Source organism: Melopsittacus undulatus, chromosome 1 (assembly GCF_012275295.1).
Source record: "Melopsittacus undulatus isolate bMelUnd1 chromosome 1, bMelUnd1.mat.Z, whole genome shotgun sequence".
Classification (NCBI taxonomy): domain Eukaryota; kingdom Metazoa; phylum Chordata; class Aves; order Psittaciformes; family Psittaculidae; genus Melopsittacus; species Melopsittacus undulatus.
The window spans coordinates 38,455,530-38,483,223 of NC_047527.1; positions in this window are offsets into that span (position 1 = coordinate 38,455,530).

Sequence of the window (27,694 nt, forward strand, 5' to 3'; positions counted from 1 at the left end):
ATTGATCTGTCAGGTATGATCTCTTTGAGTTAGAAGATCTATAAATACAGCTTAATCATTCACACAGCTGTTAGCTACAGCATTACTGCAGTTTTATGTTGATGCAATATTATCCAACTTATATGAGATTGCTGAAAAATCACACTGTGATGTAATATTCACTAGCTAGTCTTTCAAGCATCTCAGGCTCATCACACCCTGTTTTCAGAGGTGCTGTTATATATTGCCTATGGTTCTGCATGAACATTAGTTTGGGCTAGTGGTTAGTCAGAACTTCTGAATCTTGGCATGCTGTTGTGAAGACTGCTTGCACAGCAAGTGTAGAGCCACCTATACATACCTATACATTAATGTGCAAAAATAAATCCATACAAAAAAGTTACTATTTGTACACACACCTACATCTCTGGGAAACTGACCTACAAAGACAGCTTTTGTTTTCTAAATCTTTAGTCAAAGATACATATGTTATGGAGATCACTTTTGTTTTCCTTAAAGATTGTCTCATGTGTGAATAGCCAGAAAACCATTCTCCCATTTACTTTTGGCAAAACTAAAAATATGTGATTGTGTTAATAATCCTTATATGTCAATTGTATTTCATAGTAATATTTGCTACTTAAATATTATGCAAGATGTTCCTTGCTTAATGAATGTTTGCTCCTGTTCACAAAATTTCAAGGTTAGCACAAGGTCAAGCTGCACTTTGCTGAAAAAGCCATTTATAAATTTCACTAATGTATTTCATCATGTGATGTTTTTCTGGTCATACTTGTGATTGTTCTGGAGTAAAGAAAGGACAGCTTAGCACACATGATACATTGATTACTCCTGAGTTCACCATCTTGGTGGACAAAATACAGACAATATTACTCCTATGTCTCTCTCTTTCCACTTGCTATATTTCAACTAAGAACTGAGTTCTTGCTTAAACAAAATAAAACTTATTCAGCCTGATGGCAATTAAATAAAATAGGTTTCTGTGTGCAAATTTAAGTTGCTTCTGTAGTTTCTAGGGACATCTGTGATGAACAGTTTGTTAGCTGTTTGCTGATTGATGGGCTCTTGACTATTAGCTGTTTCCCAATATACTGGTTCTTGATTAAAAATGATCCACACCTTTAATCTCTAGCTGCTTGACAAGCAGAGTGTAACTGAGTGGGGGACACTTATTTACTAATTAAACAGGCATAAAGCAAACTGAGGCTTTGAGAGTTTGGGTGGAGGGGGGCAGAAATGGGCTCTAGATAGTGTGGGAGCAACACTGATGGCTATGGGCCACATGGCTCAGTCCCCAGCCCTGACTGGAGAAACCATCTCTGGAAAACCAGAAACTATGACTTAGATGGAGTTCTGGAGCAAGGCTGCTGCTGCAAAGGCCTCAGGCAGCATCAGCCTCAAGTATCTTTAGATCTTTGTTATAAAAACTGAAAAAAACCCTGAACTCATTCTCTCTTTCTATTTCATGGAGTGAAGGATATCCAAGAAAAAATGAGCAAAAGGTAAGCAGGCAAAGGTTATCCTGTTAACTCTATCTTCACATACAAAGAAGCTCTTCCAGACTTTGCATTTTTTGTCTGAAATGTCACTCTTCCACTCTTCCCCATGGATGTGAAAAGCCAAAAGCAGTACAGCATTCCAAAGTATAGTATGCTGTCATGCCTGCATCTTGTAAAGCTAGTTCTAAACTAATGGTTGTTCTTACCCTCACCTGGACATGATGAGGATGAAAGAGTAGGCAACCCAGATGAGAAGTGTCCCTGAGGTAGAAGTTCCATGAGTGATGGAACATGGACAGACTGACTTTTCTGCTAGATTCTCCATTTTCATTGCATTTCAGGCAACCCAATCCCTAAGAGAAGCAGGAAACATTAATTCACAGCCTTGATATGGTAGGCTGTACACACCAACACAAGTAGCAATATGGCAACTTGTTTTATGAAGATATTCATAGCATGTGTGAGTTGAAGTGCAATTTTCAATATGTTCCTGTCTTTTAAATATTTACCTACATTCTGCTACAATTTTGACAAAAGGGTTTGCAGGATCTTTGTGTTTATAATTTGTAGTAGATATTCCAGCAGTAGGAAGAAAAAGTTGACTGAACTTGTTTAGGAGGAAGAAAGGAACATGCAAAAATGTCTCAGTGCTTTCCAGGAGCACATGCTAGAAGCAGTCAGGTATGAGGCCTGATGGGAATCTCCCGAAAGAGATGCTGGAATAGCAGCATATGCCTGCATACTTGCTGCCACATCTCTATGCAGCAGGTGCCTATTTCTGTAGTAAAAGTTCTCATCCCAATGTTTACTGAAAAAGCCCTTGGAATTTTTCCCCAGTCACGTGCAATATATGTTCATGATCAAATGGCATACAGTTGGCCTTGTGCCTGTGAGTGCCTGTGAACCAGTATAGTCAGGGTGTGAGAAGGTCCCTGTACAACATTTCAGTGACAAGGGCTTGCAGTGCCTCAAGCATAAAATTACTTGTCTAACTACTGGCTTTCTGTCATCACTGCTAAGCAAACCCTTAGAGAGCATTTAGGTTAGTGTTTAAGGAAAAAAGATGTTAACCTTGATGTGAAATGTTGAACTGTATTTTTTAAACTAGAGAATAATATTGTGAAATAAACAGAGATTAGTAATCTGTAAAAAAAAAAAAACCCAAAAGTCAACAAACCCTCAAGGTTGTAAAATCCAATAGATTATAATTAGATATTGTAATCTAAATAGATTCATCTGGAAGTCACTACACATAAGAACAGAAGAAGCTGAAGTATTGCTTATAGACAGGTTGCAACCTATGCTAGTTCCTCTCAGATTAATAGCACTTTCATCTCTGAAAGAATATTAGTCATCATTAACAGATTGAATACCAGGCTTCTGCCATCATTGCATTTCTGATTATTGAGGACTCATAAGATACATGTGCTGTCAATAATGAACCTAACTAGTCTTCAGCCAAAATTATAAAGATAGGAAACTGCAGACTTGGGTGATCTGCATAAATCTCATATATCTGAGATTTGAACGGATTATTTAAATTTTTTGGTATCTCCAACTTAATTGACAACAGAAATTACTACACAGTAAAATATATAAAATGTATGTATGTTATGGAGTAGCAATATATATATTTATAAAGTAGCCATTAAGCATTCAGTGTGGTTTCTTACTTTTCAGTCCAAGGCCTTTTGCAGTGGACAGCTAGAAGCAGAGAAGACCACAAGCTGTATTTCTCTGTGCATCAAGGTAAATAGTTATTTGTACTATGAGTTTCTTTAGCCAGTTCCATAAAGGATTCAGTTGTAAAATTTAGAATAGGCTTCAAAGCAAACTTCAACTCATCTCCAGGCAAAGTAATTTCCTCTAGTGCTCTAGACTACTTCTATATGCAGTTAGAAGTATCCAATAACTATTGTGTTTCTCATCCATGTAAACATAGTCTTTTTAACAGAAAAGAAGATAAGCTGATGGGCATTGACTGTCCATATTTTCTTTCCTATTGCCTGAGAACTACAAGTCCTTTGTGACTTTTAAAACTAGGTTGTTAAATTTCTCTTAAGTCTAAACTAAATAAGAATTTACTATATTCTGTACATGCATATTGAAGAATGAATGAGGATTTAATAAATTAGTTGCATGCATCATTCACCTAAAAATGTACTATATATTACACAAACCTACTCTAAAAACACTTTTTAAAATAGTTAAAGCTGTAAGTTAGCTGAATATAAAGCTTTTGCTTAGCTCCCTTGTGTATATGACACAGCATTTAATTACAAGATACCTGTGATATTTTGCACAGAATAGACAATGCTGTCTGACTAGGAAGCTGTTGAGCTCTGTCTTTTTTTCAGTGGGTGACTCTGTTGCCATCCCCAACAATGTCTCAAGCTCTCAGTTGCCAGAAAAAACCTTGACAACAATGAAAAGCAACGTATTTTCCCCAGTCACAGTGTCAGAAATGGAACAGTTGTTTTGGCTGTAGTTTAAAAAAAACCAAGGGGCTGATGCCTGTCATGAAGAATATTAACCAGAATGCATGAAAATTGGCTAAAATAAATAAGCAACTAGGTCTTATGACTGTCTCCAACACTTTAACAACAAGCAGGACTATGAGTCCTGACTTCAGTCTGTTTTCTGTACACAATTTTTTGGATCAGAACTAGAAGGGCTTGCAGTAAGGATGTGGTTTTCTAACGTCAGAGCAGGAAGCCAGGTTATGGCTGGGGTAATTATAAGAATCTCCTGAGTGAGGCAGTAGGCCAAGTTAAAGGAGGGGTCTTTACCTTACTCTAACACAAGCATTCTTTCTGATAGAGAAAAAAATCTGAACCCTAAGTTTTGCCACAGAGTATGCACAGGCCAGTGTTTAAATGGGACCTAGGTTATTAAGCAGCCTGCACCTTTTATAGCCAATTGGAAACTGCAGCTGTCTGTGCACTGTGGGAGGAACACCACCTAGCAGGGGAATCTCTGTTTTCCTTCAAGGGTATCACTACTCAAGTGGAATGAAAAGTGGGCAAAGAAAAATGCTTGGCAAATGAAGGACCTTACAGCCGCAACTCAGTCAATCAGAAATGTTTCCTGGAGAAGAAGAGGTTTTCTTCTGATAAAGCATTCTTACAAAGGAGCTACAAGCAATGACAACTTTGTAAAGACTGGGAATCCATAAACAGAACTCAAGGGTCAAAGATACATCTACATACAAGAGAGACAGAAATAAAAGTATTTTTTTACCTCCCAAATACAGCACAAACAGGCAAATTGCTGTGATCTCTTTGAACAAATGACACTTGGATCTTAGGTGACATTTGCCATCATGGCAACTTCGTCTTCACAGGGAGAAACATATGAACCATGTATTTTTCAATAAAAAAGCAGGGAGATTATGTTTCTTTGCAGTTTTAAGGTAAAATAGAAACTGAAAAAGTAATCAGGCAGTCACTAAGGGCTATAGACAAGATAAAGATGGAAGTTAGGTCAGCACTGCTAAGTATTAGCAGCAAATCAGTCAATAAGCCATTTTTTAAAACAATAAGTGAGAGTCATGAGCTATGGGAACAACAATTTGCCAGCACTTGCATGAGGAGCATGCCTGATGCCTCCCAGCCCCACCTTCAGGGTGCACACATAGAGGCAGGGTTTGCACTCTGTGCACACGCAGGTAGACCAAGACATGTTCAAGTGTTCCACAGATGGAAGAAAGGTCAGGTCAGATGAAATGTCCCAACAGACTGGTCTAGAGGCCAAAATACACAAATTAAACATTTAAAAGGTAAAATTATTGGCAAAACATGGGGGGGGGGGGGGGGGGAGGGGGGCGGAGGGGCAGGGAGAGGGAGGAAGAGACAGCAAAACAAGGAAGCAAAAGTATTTTACTATGTTAATTTAAAGAACAACAACAACAAAAAAAAAAAAACACAACAAAAACAAACCCTAGAAGTTAAACTTTATTTTGGTCTATATTTCTAAGATCTTTAAGTTTCCCATGGTGGCAGAACAACTTATGAATTTTCACAGTTGCATAGGCACAGAATACCACCCTCCCCTTTGTTCCCTACAATCTGGCTCTCCACTAGCAAAACTACCAAAAGTTATTTACTTCCTGTGCCAGTCCTCCCTTTTTCTCTTTTCTTACTGACAATCTTTTGTAAATTTAACAGGTTGTGGCTACAGTTGTCGACTTTTGTCACTTATCTCAAAACTTCAACATGACCTCTCATGTTGAAGTTTTTTCCTAAATTCTTCTCATAATATTAGATTCAATCACACTGCTTTTCAGCAATCCCATCTGCCTTTACGCTCTATTATCATCATCACTACGATCTTTCTTGGTCTCTATGGCTATCTGCTTGAGAAGAAATACCCAGGCCCTATATTTGATCTTTCACCTAAGTCTTCATGTCAGTCTAGATTAAAATTATTCTATTAGACAGCATTAGGACAATGCAATCTGTCCTGAGCTAACTTGAAAATAAAAGATTTTTTTATGATCTTGAATTTGCCGAGTGATTGTTCAGCTGAACACAGTCTAAGTACACACAGGGACATAAAAGAATGCACTCCAAAACTGGCTTTTCTTGTCTTCAGGTGAATAATTTCTACAGTCAGCTGAAATACACATGATTTTTTCTGGAGATATGAAATTCCATCAGAGGCCTTAAAGAGAACACCAAAATATTTCCACAAAACGTTGAAAAGTTGGCTGACAGTCTAAGAATGACTAAATTAAGCTGTTAATGCTGCAATTCCTCTGTCAACTATAATGTTAATATGAAATTTGTTTCCTATTTTTTTTGGTACTAGCAAAATGTCCAGCTTTGTTCAGAACAAGCTCTACAATATTGTTCTGTATGATTTTCAGTCAATATATCAAGTTTTGCAGAATTTCTACTTCTGCATTTCCAGTTTTTCTGGAATTACTCAGTTCCTTTAGTCAATGGTTATCAGTGTGCTGTACATGCAAGAGAGTATGTGTTATAGCTTCTCTTATTTCATGCCATGTCTTAGTCATTTTTAAAATTAGATTTTTCTAAATTATTTTCTAAATTTGTGTTGATGCTTGCTAAGCAAGCTGTGAAGGATCGGCCACCATTAACACAATCTGTCTCTCCTTCACCAGAGAGCCCTTGAAGGGAATTTCTAGCATGACACTGCAGGGTGTCTTGGCTTTTTGGAAAGCTACAAAGCAAATTGTAAACAGTCTTCACTATGCCAGCATAAGCAACAGCTTTGGTACTGCTTTCTGCTAATTCTGCTTCACAAATATTCAGTGAATGACAGTTATTTAGGAAGAGTAGTCACTATTTAACTTCTTGCTTTAACACACTGTAGTTTTCCACAAAACTTACATACCATATTAGCTGCATTTAACCACATTGTTCTGTTAAACAGCCTTATGATAAGAATCACTCCCAAACCCATCAAGTCTGCTTTAACTTTTGTCTTTCCATTCCAACTTTTCTAGGTACACATGATTCATCATCACCCTCAAGGGCAACAAGCTTTATGTCTGATCAGGTTTCATACAGATATGGCATACCATATTTCTGGTGAATTCCATCTTGGCACACTTTCTTTTCAGAAGCTGGCACTGATGACTCAACCTCACAGTCGCTTCTTGTCTTCACAGATAATCATCTTAACCACCTTCAAAAGAAACTTTGTGAATATCTGCCTGTGTTGTTGTTCTCCATCACTGCACATGGTATTTTATTTTTGTAATGATTCTCAAAGATCAGGTGAGTCATATTTCTGAACATGGATTTTCCTTTAGGCTTTCATCAGCCTATGGATTGGTCATACGCAGGCCATACACTCCAAGGAAGAGGATTGTCTTCTTGACTTATGTTTTGTATGGGACAACATGGTACTATCCTATTCCTTCATTTCATCAACATCTGAATGGGATGATTCAGTAACTGAAATAAGTTCTTTACATGTTATGTTTGAACATATAATGGCCATTTTTCAGCTGCAGCTCCCAGAAAAGTGTCTCATGTTTTGGGTCTACTTGCGTGTGAGCTTCTGCTCCACTCCTTTTCCATCTTGTGATAGTTACCTAGACATTCACCACCATCTCCCCAAGCTCTGATTTTGTGGGAATGGAAGCTCAATGTTCAGGCAGCAGAACTGTTTTGACACAATCCAGTCAACCTCTAAGTGTAGATTGAGATGTGGAAGGTGCATACCTGGCCACCCATCTTCTGCACAGATTATGTATTTCTACTTGGATTTCTGCCTAGTATATTCATCACCAAAAATCAATGTTACCTACAGGTTGTAACAAACTGTTGATTTGGAGAAAATAAGAATATTTGGGGGATTTTTACTAGAATAATTTAGTCTGACTTAATTACTCTATTAATGCAAGAATGTCCTCTCTAAATATTTGGTAATCTAATTTATTATGTGTAAACCAATCTCTTATTGTCATCATAATCAGGAATTGTTATTGCTCTTTGCATTCAGATTTCTTTAGACTTTCGAATTTCAGCTTCCATAGAGGGAAGGTGGTTTGAAATTTGCACCTTGTACCTAGTTTTCTAAAGAACCAACTCAAACTCTAAATTCTAGCTACAGGTATTATGTACAAATACCAGAGATGATATATTGGTCCTTTGTTGGAGAGAATGTCTGAAGCTACTAAACAGGTTTTCTACAGATTGTGTCTCAGTGCGACAGTTCCAATTTCATTGGGAAAATTTTGATAAAGAGTAAGAAGATGATACCAGCAACTCAGGCCTAGCCTAAGCAGATTTTTCATTCTTCATTCTCTTCAAAAGTTCAGAGCTGGAATCCAGTTTTACAGCTTTTTGTTTGGTGCTGCAGAGAGGGATAACACCTGAACACCATGAATTTTATAAACTGTTCTCTCTTCAACTCAGCACCTACTTTCATTTTATCTTCAAAACACAAAGCCCTTAACACAGCTCTGAAAATACTTTGTCTGTTTGCAAACAGACAGTAAAGCACACACTAGTATTTGTCAGCTATCACCTTTTATCTAAAAACTCAGTGATTCAGAAAATTTATAATATTAAGTATACAGAAGGAATTAATTATTGAGAATTATTTTCATCTTATTCATAGACAAATTGAGACATGGGTACCTTCAGTAAGCCAATGGCAAAGCTAAGCCTGCAGTATTCTGGCCATCATCCTCTGTTCTAACTGTGCAATATACATAAGCTATGATACTAAGAAGTATGAAAAGCTTCAGACAATGAGGAGAATGCTTTTTGAGAAGAGTGAACGTCCTTCATTGTAGTACGCATGTATTTGTCTAACAATAATTTTAACTATAGAACAGTGAACACTAGGCTTATGCTCAAATTTTATTGCTTACATTGCAGTTTTATAGGTTTTATAGTACTATTACTCAACAGTTAGCCTAATATAAAGTCTCAAATGCATAGCTTACCTGTGATTTTGCTTTAAATTAAACATACACATTCAATATTTGTTTCCAGCTTCTCATTTTTTCATTAAATCCATGAAATTCTTTAAAATTTAATAATGAGAGCTTTTTGCAACCATTTGAGAATCTGGGTTCTGTAGCTAAAACAGTGCAAATAATTCATAAGATCAGACTAATATAACTTCAGTGTTATAGTCACTTTTGAAATTTTGAGATTGTAATTTAGCTACCAGGAATCCATAACCAATTGTCTTCACATGGTCCTGCATGACTATTCCTTATATAATGAATGACTCTGGAAACCTCTTGTTCTTGGAATACATTATAGTACATAAATTAAGTCGTGGTTTTCCTGACAATTTTGTTATTACAATGTCTGTTAGAATGTGGACTCTAGTTTAGTTTTGTATTACTGCATGTGCTGTTTACAGTGCAGAGAGGACTCAGTAGCTCATTTTTCTGAGAGATATGAATTTCTGGAATTTATCTCATTGTTATGGGAGTTATCACATTACTCATGAACAGAGCTGCCCCCAAGGGGTAATGGGACCATTGTTATCAGCCAAAGATTTACCCTGAGGGCAATATCCTGCCATTGCCTTTCAAGCACCATTTATCGATTCCAGAGGATATTTTGTGTAATACCTTATATCGTTATAGAGTCCTTACTTCAATGTACAATTGGCAACTTAGTGGTATTGTACAAATTAATTTTATTGGGGGGGTGGGGGAGGAAGTACAGACCATTCCATAAAGTTTTGGCTATTATTTTTTCATAGGAAATTGTAGTTTATACAGTGCATTTTATTCTATGCATATATGCATTAACAGACAAGCACAGAAGGCACCCATGAGAAAAGCCTGCTTTTCAAGTACGTATTTAAGTACATAGATATACATGCAGTTGCTGCCACATATGCTTTGATAAACTGCTCATCCTAATTGAGTAGGTAATACTAAGGAGCAGGAAAAAGAAGGGAAAAAAGAGTAGTGGGGTAGGGTGGGGTGTAGGTGTGAAAAGGAAATAAGTATCAAGGTCTGGCCAAATAACCCCCACTGCTTTTCCACTGACTGAGGATTCCTCTGAAGAGCCACTTGGAACCAGGAAGTTCTTTGATAAAATGGCAGCCACGTCACCATGGCAGTGTGCAATATCATGCAACCAAGGGTAATAAGATCAGAAATCCTGTGACAGCAAGTCAGGCACCCAAAATGTCCTGTAATTAGGGAATATTGGATGGTTTTGAGGGCAGATCTGAAGCCCCATTCTTTAAAATAAAGTCCATTGTAGAGAGAGTTAACATACAGATACAGTGATAATTTATACTTTTGCTCACCCTTGAAAATCTTTGCCATAACATCTCTGTCTTGTTTCCTTCTGTAAAACAGAGACAACACTTATTTTACAGGGTTTTTCTGGAGGTTGCCTAATTCCTTGAAGGTGCTAAAACCCTTATAAATGAGTAGCGACCCTACTTGACAACCAGCAATAAGCAGTGTGCCCACATTTTTATCTGTAAATTACTGATTACAGGTCTGATGATCATGGGATTTTCTGTTGTTGTGTTAACCCCAGTAGAAAGCTAAATGCCACGCAGCTGTTCCCTCTCTCCTTCTGCAGTAAGATGAGAATCTGAAGAGAGAAAAAGCATGGGCTGAGTTAAGATGTTTTAATAAATAAAAGAGAAAGACAAAACAAAGAGAAACATCTGGTGCAAAAATCAGTTGCTCACCACCAGTAGACCAACAGCCCAGGCAACAGCAACCCTCACAAAACTCCTTCTCATCATAGGAACTACCATGAAATAAATTAATTTTATCTCAGCCAAAACCAGTATACTTATCCAAACAGGATCACAAAACATCCACCTGTATAATAACTGGAATACAAATCCACGCAGTATTTCCAAATAAAAATAATGAAATTTCAGTTACAGTTGACCATATGAATTATTTTATTTATTAAAGTATTATTAAAATATTTACATGTTAAAGCATAGACTTCTGGGCATTGATTAGATTTTTAACCATTAGGCAATTAACCCTTAGGTAATTAAGCAAATCTTTGGCTATCAAACATTTAGAATAAATGTTGTATTTGAAACATTTTAAATATATTTCTGAGTGAACAGGATAAAATAAAGGCAAAAAATAGATGGTGTCATGGTTACCAAATAAACATAGAAAACTGCATAAAAACATATTAATGTTGGAGTAGTAGATATTAACATATGCTAATGCTGAGAAATACAAAATTACGTTTAGTGGAAGGGATTGTTTACCTCTTTTTTATTCACTGTTGTATTCTAAAAATATCCTAAAATGAAAAAAAAGAAAAGGCAGTGAAGCTTAATGACAATCTTTTATACCTGTATAAGAATAAAGTCCTAAGAAATAGGATGGAAGAAAGTCCTAGAAGATGTTATGACACCAATAGCAAATAACATCTGCTTACTTCTTCCACTGGCTGAAATCTGGTCTTACATGCAAAGCGTCAGAAACTTATGTTGAGTTTAATGGTAGCAGTATCTTGCTTAATGAAATATGTTTCCGGAAGAAATAAAAAGTATTCAAAGACAGGTGATTAAAAGGGTTACAAACTGCAAGCTGTTTCTAAGTGGTTGAAGAAACATAGGTGATTGGGGCTGATTAATTAAAATAAAAAGCCAAATAAACACATCAGAGGGAATACATTTGATTCAGATAAGCCAACAAAAGTTGCTGAGAAGGTTAATAAAGAACTCGTATTTACCCTCTAATGGTACAAGAACAAAACTTTTGATGAACTAGAAAAGCAATATACTTTTACACAGTTTGTAATTAACCTGTGGAACTGGCTGTCACGAAATATCAGTGTGCTCAAGAGTTTAAGAGCCTTTGAAAAAGAGATGACATTTATCTCAGTAATGAGAACAAGCACAGTTAATTTAGTAAAAAAACATATTATTTTGAATAGGATACAAACTTTCATACTTTGGGATATTAACCAATTTCCATTTAAAAGATTAAAAGACTTTTTTTTGTCTGAAAAGAGCTTTTAAAAATTCCGTGTGTGTTTCACAGTTAATTTTGCAGTGTCCACGGACAGATAGACTCTGTTACCACAATTATGCAGTGTTGCATAGTGACTAGATCGTTGACCGGCAGTGTCTGTCATTCATGGTATCCGGAGAGTCAAGAGTCTCACACTGTGTAGAATTATATTCCTTATATTACTGTAAAGCACACAGATTCTGGAAGACTCTCCAGGCTCTAAAGTGCCATAGGTTTTAAATTTCTATTGTTTTCTGGATTCAGAATTTAAATAGACTTTTAAATCATAGAATTAGTCTCCAAAAGCTGGAAGGCTCTGTGCTGGAGTCTTAATACATGCAAGATTTCAGTTTCAGTCTTGCTTGCAGCTTACTACAAGAAAAATAATATTTCACTTTTCTTATCAATGCAATTCACTATTTTACATATCATGTCTCTTACATTCTTTGACGTGACTTTCTCCTGTGACTATTCTTGCTCTAAACTTTTTGTTATTGAATACAATGAAAGCTTTATTCAGTCCATCTCTCTTTCCATGGTGTTTCATTGTCTGGTTGTTTTGTAAAGAATTGTAGATGTGAGAAACTCTTCACTAAAATAATCCTTTCTGTTTCTATATCTTTCAGTGCTACAGATACACACACACACACACACACATACAGAGTAATGCATTGCACCTGCAGTTATCAAGCTAAAAAATAAACTGTCAAAAGTCTGCTGTATCCCTACATAGAGATGTTAAGATTTTTGCCTCTTTTTTTCTTTCTTAGTAAAAACTAAGAGTAGACAGGATATGTGAGCAAGGCAAAAAATTTTTTTACTACAAAATTTCATTATGTTTTCCTTGTTGAGCAATATGGCAAGGGTTTTAAAAGTTATTTGGAAAGTGAAAGGGCTGAACAACCAGGCAAATTTACTCTTGTCACACTGCTTTTCCTTGTTGAAGCTAAAGGCTTGACCCTTAGCCTTTCATTTCCCAAGCACCTGACTTATTGAACTGTTCTGGAAATGACTGTCTAACAGTCTAATTCAGTAAAAGAAATTAAGTAGTTAACTACCAACTGGTCAAAGAATGGGACTAACCCCGTAAGTTGCTTGTTGCACAGGATGACTGGAGGCTTCTAACTCCAACTTTTCTCTTCTCTGGCACAGATGATAAGCTGTTGCTCTGATTTACCCTTTTTAAAAGTCCATCTCTAATGAAATCTTACAGAAAGCAGACTCCTAAGACTAAATGACTATCTTTGTTGTTGTTTCTTAACATCACATTTATTGTGAATGTAAATGAGAGTATCTGAGTATTTGATGAAATTATCATTGAAACGACATGTTCTGTAACCCCATTAAATCTGCATTTTCAGATAAAAATATTCTGCTGGAAAATTCCCAAATGGCTTTTATAGTCAATACATCCTGTTTTCTTGTTTTCTCTTAGAACAGCTAAAATAACAACAAATTGCACTCTGTATTTTTCAGACTCAAGATCCCTATCCCAGTGTTCACAAGCTGTTCATGTCTTTCTCCTATTTGCAGTATATACATTGTGATTAATACATAGAATAACCTTTAAACATAGCATCCAGATAGAAAATACTGTGGTCAGATTCTGCAAAAAGTTGTAGTGCATTGATGGTCTTAATACAATTAAGATGCAATGAGTTGGTTGAAAAAACCGAATATGTGTTCATGCAAGTAACTGTTGAGGACCCAAACTCTTAACATGTCCGGGCAAATACTGTGTTAATGTGTCAGCTGGACAGTTACACAAAAGCATGAGCTGTTTGTGGCATAACACCTCCCCTACATAGGATGTTCTCAACATTCAATTACCCATCGGACAGTAAGGATGGTACATTAATACTGGGTGGTGGCAGAAATACCTCATTCAGGAAGAACTAGTTTTCTATTGTGCAATCTTTTGGTTAACTGTTATCTCACAGTGCACAAAAATTCCACTAGTTTGTAGGAGTTAAGTACTACTTACTGACCATGAATAAAGTGGTTAGGTTGTGCCTGTTATTAACTTTGGGGAAAAGAAGCCCCATGTTTTTTCTGGGCTCTGCTATTCCCTTTAGAATAAAACTGAGCCTTTTTGATCATATATAAAACTAATACAATGTAATTGGTCAAATGCATCCTTCTCCAGCTTATCATCAAATCATCCATCATCTAAACCCAACTGGGTATAGGGAGATGGACAGTGATTCTCCCCATCCCTGCTGCTGTCTCTATAGGGAGTCTATTTAGAACAAGATTCCTGGGGATGTGCCATTAGCTTAAAACATATTGTGTAGCTCTTCTTTTTTGTTGTTTTGTTTTTTTGATTTGGATTTTTTGCATTTGTGTGTGTTTTGTTTTGTTCTCCAGCCAAAAATCTTCAAAAGCTTTTAAACAACAGTGGGCCAGGAGAAATTGTCTGAATTTAAAAAGCTGAAAAAACAGCAGAGGCTCTTGTACACATGATTTCTTTCATTCTCTATTTCTTGCATTAAGCCAATTACTTAATGGACAGAAAGTTATTTTAAAATCCTTCCGAGTGTGAGGCAGATTACAGAAAAATGTCCCTAAGCAATGGAAAACAATGTATAAATAATAAGAACCTAATCATTCCCTTTAATGAAAAACTGCTCACAAGGGAGGAAAGATACGCATGCATATGCACTAAAATTAAGTCATCCTACTTACATGCTCATGTCCCCGTGAAGCATGCTCTTCAAGCACCATTCTGAAGCTTAAATGCTGCTATGCTTCATGATCCAAGACATATGTAGGGAGAAGACAGTGCTGTACTTGTGTCAGCTCATTTTTGGCAGCTCTCCTGACTACCGAAAACAAGAGAAAACTATCATGCTATTTCTGTTTTGGCGAATTCTAGAGAAATCAGACATTTTTTCACCCCTCCAAAAAAAAACCCAACCCATAAACCAACCAACCAAACCTAAACAAGGAAGACCCAAACCAGCTGAGGAAGCCTGATAGTCATGCACTTAGATACAGGTGTAGAGAAGTTTAAAAGAGTTTGTCTTCTCCAGGGGCTTGAATTTCAGTCCTTTGGTATGCATTCCTTTTTACCATAAAAGGCAGACAAAGGCTTTGGCTACTCATCTGGCGTAAGTCCAGCTTTAAAGCCTCTTCATATCAGATGGAATAGATTCAAACATTCAGCAGCTTTTATTCATGCAGTATCAATAAATAGTTTCTAGTTATAGGTAGGACAATAAAGACTCTATGTGTTTACTAAATAACACTCTTTTCTTGCTCTTTTCCCTTTCCCTTCCTTTCCTAGATATTGGCTTAAGCAATTGGTCACAAAAAAAATGAAGACTGCAGGTGGGGTAGGAGGGGTTGAGGAGGCAAAACTGGCATGTGCAGGATAAAAGAAGAAGGGAAGAAGCTGAAAGGTAATATTATTCAAAAACATGTTGTCCACAATGGAGTGGAGGTTTGTGGGAGCTGAAGTTCACACTTAAAAACTGTTAAGTGTGTGCTTGTCTTGAGTCCTTTCAAGCAAATAAGGGAGCACACACTGACATGAGTGAGTTTTTGTCCCTATCTTCCTTCTGTATTTCTAAAATAAATAATTTAGTGATGAAGGTGTAAAGAAAGTAGTATTTGTCTCAAAACTATTTTCATTAAGGTGTTTGAGGGCTATAAAATGAGTGCTTGAGGGTAAAAATGAGTTTCTATTTCCTACCATCATATCTAGTTAGGTAATGAAACTATTTCTATGTTCAAAAGACCTGTTGAACACACTGGTCTTTATTTATCATGCACAGTGTCTGGAGGTGTTTTGATTTTCTCTCACTTGATCTGTTTGTGCTATATAAGTATATTGCATCCTCTGCTATCCTCTTTATAAGGATGTGAATACATTACTTCATTAAGTTTGCAACTCTCAGAAATTATTCTTTGTGAAAGAAAGGAGAAACTCCCCTAACCTATTAACTAATGTGCTATTTTGTCCCCTACATTCTCCTCTGATAGTGGGCATAGAAGAAAAGGAGTCAAAGCTGCCCTAAGGTTTAGTACATTTCATTTGTATATCCTCTGTGAATTTATCACATGGTAAAGATAACTTTTCCAGTCTGAACTCAGCTGTTAAAATCCCCTCAGTTGTTATGGTTGCCTGAAACACTTTTTAGCCTAGTTTCCCCTACAGCTAGACTGGTTACTTTTGATATTCTTCTGTCTGTTTTACTGTTGGGACTGTATTTGCTGTTTTGGTCATGTGTAGTGTGTATAATATGCTGTATTTAGTTAAGTGAACTCTTTTATTATTAGAAAAAGCACAATTTCTTATATCATTCTCTGCCAGATGTATTGACTATACAGTCATCTCAACCTATGTTTGCAATATATTTAATGAACATTTGTGGAGCCTAGATAAGAAAACTGTCTTTTTCTGCTAATGCATCTACTTTGCAAAATTATATTAAGCTAAACAATAAATCACAGGCAGTGACATAATTCTAATTGTTATTTGATTCTCTTGAAGCATTCTCATATAATCTGAGTTTAGAAGATTTCTTCACAGCCCTTTTCAGATATCTCTAAAAGACAGTTAAGCAGATGTTTTTTCTAAAGAACAAAGGCAAATGCAGTGTCACTCAGGAATTCATGTGCCCTGTGAAGAGGGTTTTTTCCTGAGCACTGCTTTCGGGCTGAGAACAGGGGTGGAGACACAGGCAGAAAAGAAAGCTTTTTTCCAAGGGTCATTTCTATCAGCATCAGCACCAGCTTGGCAGATCCTGGTTCACTCACCACTTTCAGTTGCTCATTTCTGCCGCCACATGCCTCCTCAGTTGTTTCAGAACAACTATTTGTGGGGCTCTGCACTGAACCACACCAGGGAACTGGTATCTGTTAAAAATAACAGGATATTTTTAACTTGCTTCAGTTTCTTTATTGGCTCACCACATGGCCTCCCAGCTATGCTCCCCTAACAGAGGGGGCAGTGTAGGAACAGATGATGAGAGGCAGGATGCAAAAGTCAGAAAGAGCTTAAGCTGGTACTGCTGTTGAAGTCTGTGAAAGTTTGGCCTGAGCCAGCCCCATTGAAGATGTTTTCATAACCCTGAACTTGCAACAAAAAGACACTATTGTCCAAAAGAGATTTGGATTCTGAATACAAAATCTGAAACAGGATTTCTCCTTTGGCAAAAGATTCCTGTCTTTGATAATTTTTGTAAATGAGAATATCGGAATTGAAGACCTTTCTCTCTGCTATCAATTTCTGCTGATTTTAATAAACACAAAACCAGATTGGTGAAAAATAGCTAAAAATCATTGAAATAAATACAAAGGTGAGAAGCCTGAAACATCACTTTGTACATTTTCCCACTTTTCTTCATAAAGAAGCAAGAAACAGAAAATCAGTTTGGCAAATTAATGTAATTGCAAACAGTCCTCCCTACCCATCTTGTCTGGTAGGCCAGGCCACAATCACACTTCCTTATGGGAAATCTTCCAGTAGATTAATTTAATTATACTGGATGTTTGGCAGTTATATTAGCCAGTTTCAATATTAAGTTGTCCAATCAATGTAATAGGTGACATTGATAGTAGCAAGAGTATGTTTATGCAACAAATCTAGACGCTTTGCCAGGTAGTTTCTGCTTTGAGAACTTTAGATGTTCTTTCTTTGAAAATCAAAATCAAAAGTTTTATTTCAGGCATCAGACAAAGACATTACTGCAGGTTAACACAGGGCTGTGCAGCAGCTGAGTGTTGGTAACTGTCAAATCAGTTTTAACAAAAAAGCAAATGCAAACTGATGTAACATACCTTTGCGCTATTTAATTACCTGCAAAATAATGTCAAATCATCTGACATCTTTCATTCCCTACCAACAACCTGATCCTGACTTTAGTGGGAATCTGAGACCTCTACGCTGATTTATTCATTATTCCTTTATGGTAACCCCTTACTTTTCTGTCAAAATGTTGCTCGATTGTTCTTTTACAGAGCAATTACATCTATTGTACAGCTTAAACAAAGCCATACTCTGGTTCTAAATGCACCAAAATACACATGGTTAGCTAAGCCATGGAAGTCAAAGCTGTGTCAGTTTAAGAACCTACATAACTATCAAAAGGATTGGGTCCATAACAATGTAAAGATAAATATCAGAAACACAAATGAAAATACTTGAGCATATGCACAGCTTACTGTGGCATTACTAAGTCATTAGGGGTGATTGCTTGTGCCAGCAACCTAATATAAACATTAGATGATTTTGCATCTCCCTGATTGATCATACATTTGTTAGAGATGCTGAGATGAATTTCATATTTCCATACAGCCTGAAAAAACCTGATAAAATGGAATAGGACAGCATAAAACAGATAGGACCTTCTTCTGAATCCTGAAGGTCATTTCTTCATGAATACAGAAATACAGCATCTCTTGGTAAAAAAGTACAAATATATTCTGTAACATAATACTCTGCATTTATAGTTTAAACATTTTAATGAAATATTAAACAGATTCAATTTGAGATCCTGTTATTAAGCTGTAGGAAAGGTCATGCCAGTAGAGAGACTGCAATAGCTACTCTTAATAAAGTAGCTTGTTATTCAGTAATAACATGAAGTTTTAACCTGGAGCTGATATGCAATAGCTAAAAATCATAACATTTTCTGGGAGAGGTGTTTCTTTAAAATATATGTTCTCAGACTCATGTCTTTCTTATCCTTTCCTTTATTCTTCCTTTCTAGCCCCTGTTTTTACTTTGCCTCCTCCCCACCCCCAGTTCTCTTCAATTTGATCTCATCCATATGGTCTTAGACAAATTGGCTGCAAAGATCTGGGTAAGGTGAGCAGATGTCCTGTGGAAAAGAAGTCATCAGGGTGTCCATTTTTTCCCTATTTCTTCATATTACACTACTCAGTTGCACAGTAGGGGAAAAATAATAGGCAATTTACATAGAGATATCTGGATAAACCTGTATTAAAATACTGGAAAAGAAACTTTTGCAATAGTTCGTCAAAATTAAAAAAGAAAAAAAAAAAACATTGTCCATTCTTTGCAGTTTTGCCAGCAGGTTGTCTAAAACATCTGCTCTGGTAATATGTCACAAGAAATAGCCTGTGCAGGTTAGGCCAGTACATAATAGAAGTAAATGTATTTTTAAATGCCAGGTTTTAAAAGAAGACAGATCTGCTTGGTATCTCATTATAAGGGAAATGGCTTTTCATGTCACCCCATCAGTAGTTGTGCAGCTTTGGGGAAAGTTTCAAAGGTTACGATCCATACCTTTTAGCTCTTAACTAGCTTACAATTTTTCCCATAAAAAGACTTTCAATGGTTTTAATCCTCAAATAATAAATTTGACTCCTTTTCTGTCTTTAAAATTTTAGTGGAAATTTGCCTTATATATGGATATGGCAAACAGTCTTCCTATTTCTGGACAGGAAATCCTTTTTAGGAACATGATGTGGATGTTTCAAAACACTGTTAATGTTTCTTTCTCCGCACGTACATGTGCATATACATAAATGAATCTTAAAAATCTTTTAGGGCTGATTCTGACTTAGTACAGCATTACACTGAAGTAAAATCACTGATTTCTCTAGAAATGCTTAGTCATATAACTGAAGCATAAATTCAGATTTCAGAAAGCTTCAGGTTTTTCTAGAGACAGAAGAATGGACCAGTCTTAAGTCAAAAATCATTGTATAAATCTGCATGATTTGGGCCCAAATTCAATCAACTGCTAAAGTATGTACTGAATTTAAGTATGCTTGCCCATGTTTACACAATTTGACCAAAAGAGAGACATTTAAGCAGGCACTTCTGTAATTTAGTAGATCATAGGTTACTCAGAATAGTATAAAAGTTTTTTAAGTGATACAAGGTTCCCTACTGAATTCAGTGTTTTTTGTATTTAAATACTTGGTTGCCTTGGAACTACTTATGATGTAGCAGTTATACTGCTGCATACAGATGTATAGATTTTGTACAGATGTACAAAGATATACATCTTTGAGTATTTGATGCATATCATCAAGTACTTGTACATATGAGTACCTGTACATGTACAGATGCATACCATTTCATACACAACACTAATAAGTGTTAATTTGTTTTTGCTTAAACAGGTTGTAAGCATAAAATAAAAATAAAAATCTCACTGACCCAAGTAAGAAATCAGTACCTTTCTGGATGCATTATGATATCTGAAGTTGGACTGTTATTAATTCACTCAGCTGCTCACAGGAAAACACACAGATATGTACCAGTTTTGACTAAATTTTCAGTAGGAGGTCAAGTGTACATATTTCTGATTAAAATCTTAGAGATGATAGCAGTAATAGAAGTAACTTGCACAATTTTTCAGTTACTACAGAAAAATCCTTGTCCTACCCATATTGGAGACGGGTTTTAAAGATATCCCAGTGCCGTCTTACTGATTCTTCTAGAGTGGCTCCAATTCTAGTTTTTCACAGGCAAAACTGGCATACTATGAAAGCTTTTAAATCTATTCCCTTGTGGCTGTGTACAGAATAGTAAAACTCAAAATATTTTTTAGAGTAAGATGACTCTTCATTTTTTTAGTTATTTTTTTAACTGAAATTGAAGAGGAAAAGCTTCCATGTCTCTTTCCTTTATATCAGCTAATCCTCTATATCTCATCTTTGAAAAAAAAAAAGTTAAAACCAAGTATTATTTCCTATGTTGAAAAATGAAACACAATTTAAAACCACAATTAAGAAGTGTGAGAAATAAGGAAAACAAATGATGAAGTAGAAAAATGTGTCAGAAAAAAAGGACCTGATTATCTGGGGAAGGTTCTGCTTTGCATTGATATTACATAATAGTACTCTGGTCTGAACTACTCTCCATTTCTTAACCAAATTACCCTTTAAATTACGAAGCAAGGGCCATATGCTTCCCTCATTTATGCTGCGCATATCTCAGATTTTCACTTAATTTAAACAAGAGAGACATGATAAGTGTCTCTTTAGTTTAAAGGAAACCGATATGCACTTCTTTTAGTGCAATTTTCTGAAAGTTACCATGGTGAGAAATGCTTTTTTGCACAGAGTCTTCCTGATCCCTGACTCAGTCTAGAAGTTATTCCTTTTCAACTTATTTACACCATCATCTTTCTGGTCAAGGACTAGTCAAGACTCTTTTAGTGCCTCACAATGGCTACTTTTATTTCCTAAGGACAGTTATGGTTGGACGAATGTTATCTGAGACAATAAAAAGATTTAGAAATTAATTTCAATTTGCTCTTAAATTTGTTAATAACTCAGCAAGACCACAAAGATTAATAACAAGCCTAAAATCATGCATATTCTTTAGGTAACTTCCCAAATCTGGGTTCATTTTCTTGGGAAAATGTCCAGAGTAACCGGGCAGGTGTCAGAATGCACAAATTAAGACTGTTTATGTCCATATGTCCATGATTTGATTAAGTGATTTTTTTTATTGGTGGACTTGTACATGCACTGTGGTACTAAAGCATTTACTCTGCTGTTTCATATGGTGCTGAGTCTGTTTTTTTAGGGATGTCGTGCTCTGTGATAGAAACAAAATGGTAGAGCCTCTAATAAAAACTGACTTTAGCCAGCTGCATAAATAATATTAAATTATTGGGCAACATTAGGCTTGTTATGCTCCATTTCTTGCCTCCGCAATATCATTTCCTACTTGCATTTCTTCAAAAAGTTAACAGATGTAGTGTAAAAGGAGCATGAATAGGCTGAATTAGGATTTTGCAGCAATGCTTATTGGACAGCTAGGGGCTGGTCATGACTAAGGGGACTTCTTGATGAAATAAACACTGTGATTTAAGAAGAGGAAAACAACAGCATCTACTTCTCGGTTTCCAAAATTTCCCATAGGACAATATGTGAATCCTATTAAAACTTCCAAAATTATTACATGGAGTGTACTTATTTCCATGCATGTATCTCCCTTATGCTAGATCAGAGACAGCAGAAGGCCATTAAATCTTGATGATTTCCTATTGAATGTGAATGTGGGATGGTCACATTGAAAGTGAGACCAAAATCTCCAAGTCTTTCTGTGCAGATCTGACCTGAAACTCTCTTATCAGGAGGACAAGATAAACACATACTAATTAATGCAGACTTTATAAGACAGAAAGTGTCTACATATACATCAAGAGCAAGTGCTCACATATTTCCCTCTAATATTCAAATCCATCATTCATTTATAGCACTATACCAGGTATCTCTCTTGCTCTATAACACCATGTGCAACTATGTCATAACATCTGCCAACCAGCTAGACCTAGTGCCATGGTGTAATTGTTTCAGCGTTAGGAATACATTCCTCAATAGTAACTCATGTTTCAAAGGGTTGCTGCCACCCAGTCCTTCCTGGCTGCTGCAGCAAAGCCTGGCAACCTCCTCTATGCCAGCGATGACCTGCCCAGCTCTAGGCTTCTCACACAGTAGGAAGGAGAGGGGACAGACAGCAAGAGAAGAATCACACAGAGAAAGATGCCCTTTAAGTTCAGTGGCTCTTTTTATTTCAAAGACTGGCTGAAAGTAAAGGAAACTAAAATCAAGAGAGACAGATTTGGAGGAGAAAGAGGTGTTCATGTTGATTGGTTTTGCAGGTATCTTTGGTTTTTTTTTTTTTTTTTATCAATGGAATTTTTGAGTTAGCTAAAGCATAAGGACAATTTTGGTGATACTTGAAAGCATCAATGTCCTTGAGTGTTAGCTACCCTTGAGAAACAGAGCATATCTATACAGGATTGTCAACAACCTTGATGTCATGAGAGATGGTTTAGGCTTGTGGGGTCTTGTTTATGAGGATGGTCTGTTAGAACTGTGGGCCTGAAGCAGCTGGGTCTCTCACCTTATGACAGCACTCAGGAAGAGTCTCTGATTATAAATGTATGGCAGAGGTCAAGAGGTACCAGTGCTGCATCCTACTGAGCAAAACCCTAAGTAAATCTTAACACACAGAATTTTGTTGGCACCTAAACTCAATCCACACTGGGAAGGAGATAAAGGATGGTACCATACGTGTGTGATGTACAACTTGAAATGTACTAAAGCTATGGCTCGCAATGAAAGCCAGCAGCAAAAGCCTGACTTACAATAGATCCAACAACAGGTTTTTATACACAATTTTTCTCTACTGCTTTTGTGAATTACTTGTCATTTATTATTTTTCTATTCATTCATAGTATACAGTTGCAGGAATTAATGCTTTATGCCCACTGTGGAAATTTGATGGAAATTTGATGGCAAAAGGCCAGTTCAGTGAAACCATAAAAACACCAGCAACAAAAATTTAGCATTTTATCTTCTTTTTTGTTTCTTGCTCTGGTTTACCAGATTTAGTTACTTTGAGAGACTCTTTGGTAGATAACAGAGATCTCCTTGCCAAATCTAGAGGCACAATCAGATTTCCATTCTCAATTTCATCCTCAACAGACTTTCAGCATTTGTCTTCCATCATCTGTGTTCAGTGCATATATTAGAATAATACTGTAGCAGTGCTTCTGCAGTGATGCCTGTGTGTTTATGCTATTCATATGGCATTTGTTAAACATGGCTGCCATAGTTATTTCAACACAATGCAAAAAAAAATCAATTCAATTGTGAACATTGAGTTTCATGGGCTAAAGGAAAGAATGGCACTGGAAGAGTTCAAAAAATATGAAAGGCATTTAAAAAAGACTGATTTTTTTTGTCTAATACATTAATTTCAGCACTTAGCAGGTTCATAGAGTGTAGATCAGTGGTACTTCTGCAGCACTTGTGCAAATCATTTGGTCCGTCTTTCATGCATTTCATTTTCATTTCTGCCGTGACATAACAGTCTTCGCCTAATGCACAACAGTCCCTAAGCATTAGTTTTGCATGTGGTCCAAAAAGGGTAAACTCTTTTCACTCTTTATGCAAATCAATATTATGACAGGTAAGATGTCATTTTGCGGCTATTTTGTATACTGTAAAGTACTCTGTATTCTGTATAATATTTTTACAGGAATTGTTTTGCTGTGTTCTGACTGTTTCATGTTTAGTATGACAGATACAAATCACAGAATGGGGATCTATGAATCTCCGTCACACTCGTGTCACACACAGAGAGATGACAGGATTATCAGCCTCTGATGGTAGAATTAATTTTGTTAACCTTAGCTGTAGCGGAAGTAGAAAATATGCAGGTGGTGAATAAATAGTTTGAAGAGATAATAGAATTACTCAGCCTCATTAAATGGCTACACATTGTGCTATTTAGTAATGCACTCAATAGCCAGGTGTCTTGAAGAGCAGGTACAATAGATTATTAACTGTAGGGGGACTGTGCACATAAAGACATAACTGCTAAGGGGATTCAATGCATTCTGCTCAGCACCATATGCATAGAGACATAAAACAGTTATTATTACGACATTATCTCAGCTTGTCTAACACAGCTATCCCTATCCTTTCACACAGTCCTCTTTTCTCTGCTTTCCTCTTTTTTTTTTTTTTTTAGATTCTAAATCTATAAAGGAACATAACAAAATCTTTCAAATTGAAATCTCACACCTCTCCACTCTCCTTAAGAAAGAAACACATGCTATCAACAATACACATTAATCAGTTCTAAATGAAAGTAATAATAATCTGCCATGCTCTTCTGCCTATTATCATAAGTAGCATGAAATGATAATTTAATAGCATGCAGTACTTCACTTCATCAATAAAAGTATCCAAGCAGCAAACCACAAACACTAACAAGTGTGCAGCACAGTCAATTCTCATCGCATCCCCAGGACCTGATTCATTTTTCATCAGCTGTAATGCCAGCTTGCCAATTCACAGAAGGGAGGAATGAAAGCTGCTACTTCAGCCTCACGAATGTGTGAAAGGGAAAAGGGCTGCCACTCCCTTAGCAGTGCCTGCCTCAAAAGCTGTAATGACCCCGTGGTGTTGCCAGCAGAGACCCCACTATCATCTTCTGCTGCTACTGTTGTGGTTTTATGCCAGACTTATACAGGTGCTAAGAACACATGTCTCTTCCTTTCCACATCATCTTATCTCACCTTAGAATGAAGATTGTCTCATGTTTGGCTTTTGGAATTGTAAGTACTGCAGCTGCACAGAGGTGTAATGCACTGTAGTCTGTGACTTGCTGACACACATATACTGCTTTGCTGGGACCCCATTTGCAGCTTGGCTGTACCTCCATCAGTTTCTTACTGTGGTTCCCATTCATGCAGGCATTCATCCTTGTGCATACTGCTTTAGCAGGTGAAAACCTTCATCCAGATGGAGCTGGCTGGAAATTCTCTATCAAAATGTTCTATAGAAAATGCAGTTTCCACACCATGATGCTTATCCACAACATCATGTTTACCATGATAAAAGATCTTGCCCAAACTGAAACAAAATGGAAACGTTTTCTTACAAGGAAGTAGTGACTTGTATCTGCTCCACCTGTCTCCTCAGGGAAAACTCTGTCTTTCGAGGTTTATTGATCTTTCCTTAGCTTTGACAGACAGTCCCTATATCAGAGATACAGCCCAGCTCATAAAACCACAGAGGTGAAGGCAGCAGCTGGCATAGCAGCTTCTGTGTGGCATCCTGGCAGCTCCATAAACAGTGCATCAAGTGAAAACATAAATATTTCCACATTCCAAAACAGATATATATCTTTTTTTGTTTTTAATGCTGACAGCCCTGTAAACGATTTTTCAGCACATTTTAATATTTCATGGTTGTCAATACATTATACATAATAATAATAGAATCATAGAATAGTTAGGGTTGGAAAGGACCTTAAGATCATCTAGTTCCAACCCCCCTACCATGGGCAGGGACACCTCACACTAAACCATATCACCCAAGGCTTCATCCAACCTGGCCTTGAACACTGCCAGGGATGGAGCATTCACAACCTCCCTGGGCAACCCATTCCAGTACCTCACCACCCTTACAGTAAAGAATTTCTTCCTTATATCCAACCTAAACCTCTGCTGTTTAAGTTTCAACCCATTACCCCTTGTCCTGTCACTACAGTCCCTAATGAATAGTCCCTCTCCATCATCCCTATAGGCCCCCTTCAGATACTGGAAGGCTGCTATAAGGTCTCCATGCAGCCTTTTCTTCTCCAGGCTGAACAGCCCCAACTTTCTTAGCCTGTCTTCCTATGGGAGGTGCTCCAGTCCCCTGATCATCCTTGTGGCCCTCCTCTGGACTTGTTCCAACAGTTCCATGTTCTTTTTATGTTGAGGACACCAGAACTGCACACAATACACCAAGTGAGGTCTCACAAGAACAGAGGGGCAGGATCACCTCCTTCAGCCTGCTGGTCACGCTTCTTTTGATGCAACCCAGAATATGGTTGGCTTTCTGGGCTACAAGCACACACTGCTGGCTCATGTTCATTTTCTCATTGACCAACACCCCCAAGTCCTTCTCCACAGGGCTGCTCTGAATCTCTTCTCTGCCCAATCTGTAGCTGTGTCTGGGATTGCTCCGACCCAGGTGTAGGACCTTGCACTTGGCATGGTTCAACTTCATGAGGTTGGCATCAGCCCACCTCACAAGCGTGTCAAGGTCCCTCTGGATGGCATTCCTTCCCTCCAACATGTCAACCAAACCACACAGCTTGGTGTCATCAGCAAACTTGCTGAGGGCACACTCAATCCCACTGCCCATGTCACCGACAAAGATGTTAAACAAGACCGTCCCAACACTGATCCCTGAGGGACACCACTTGTTACTGGTCTCCATTTAGACATTGAACCGTTGACCACAGCTCTTTGCGTGCAGCCATCCAGCCAGTTCTTTATCCACCAAGTGGTCCACCTATCAAATTGATGTCTCTCCAATTTAGAGATAAGGATGTCGTGTGGGACAGTGTCGAATGCTTTGCACAAGTGCAGGTAGATGACATCAGCTGCTCTACCCCTATCCATCAGTTCCGTAGCCCCGTCATAGAAGGCCACTGAATTGGTCAGGCAGGATTTCCCCTTAGTGAAGCCATGCTGGCTGTCACCAAGCACCTTGTTGTTTTTCATGTGCCCTAGCGTGCCTTCCAGGAGAATCTGCTCCAAGATTTTGCCAGGCACAGAGGTGAGACTGACTGCTCTGTAATTGATAATAGGAGGAAAAAAAAAACTTGACACCACAATCATGTATTTTTTTTTAACTTTGATGACTAAAACCATGCCAATGTGTCTGCTCCAGTAACAGTCTACGAGTTCCTGCACATACAGTAACATTGTGGTAACCAACTCAGAAGAACAGTATGGTGTTTATTTAAGTGTTGGGATTTTGGCTGCATATAGCCTTTTCCAAATAAGGCTGCACAACAGCTTACGGTGAGTTCATGTCTCCCCTGCCATTTACATGTGCCTGTAAATGAACCATCTAGGAAATTCCAGGCAGAGATCTTTCTTGTAATCCTACAAAAGAACCGAATGATAAATGCAATAATAAAAGTACAGAAAATTAGGAAGACACACTCATAACCCAAGAAAAGTTACAGGAATGTGGAGGAAAAAAAAGAAAATTACTTTCAGAAGTTCAAAATCCATCCTTCCCACAGACCTTTAACATGCCCATGTTATCTATCTCACTGTTAATTAAAATTTATGTTCTAGTGGCTAGAAGATGCTTTTTCCTCACCAGCTTTTAGCAACAAAAAGTATGGAAAGAATAATACAATTAAAAAACCTGGAAGTTCTAAAGCTAAATTTTGTCCATTTTAAATTTTCACTTAGTCCAGATCTAGTTATCCTGTAAACAAGCA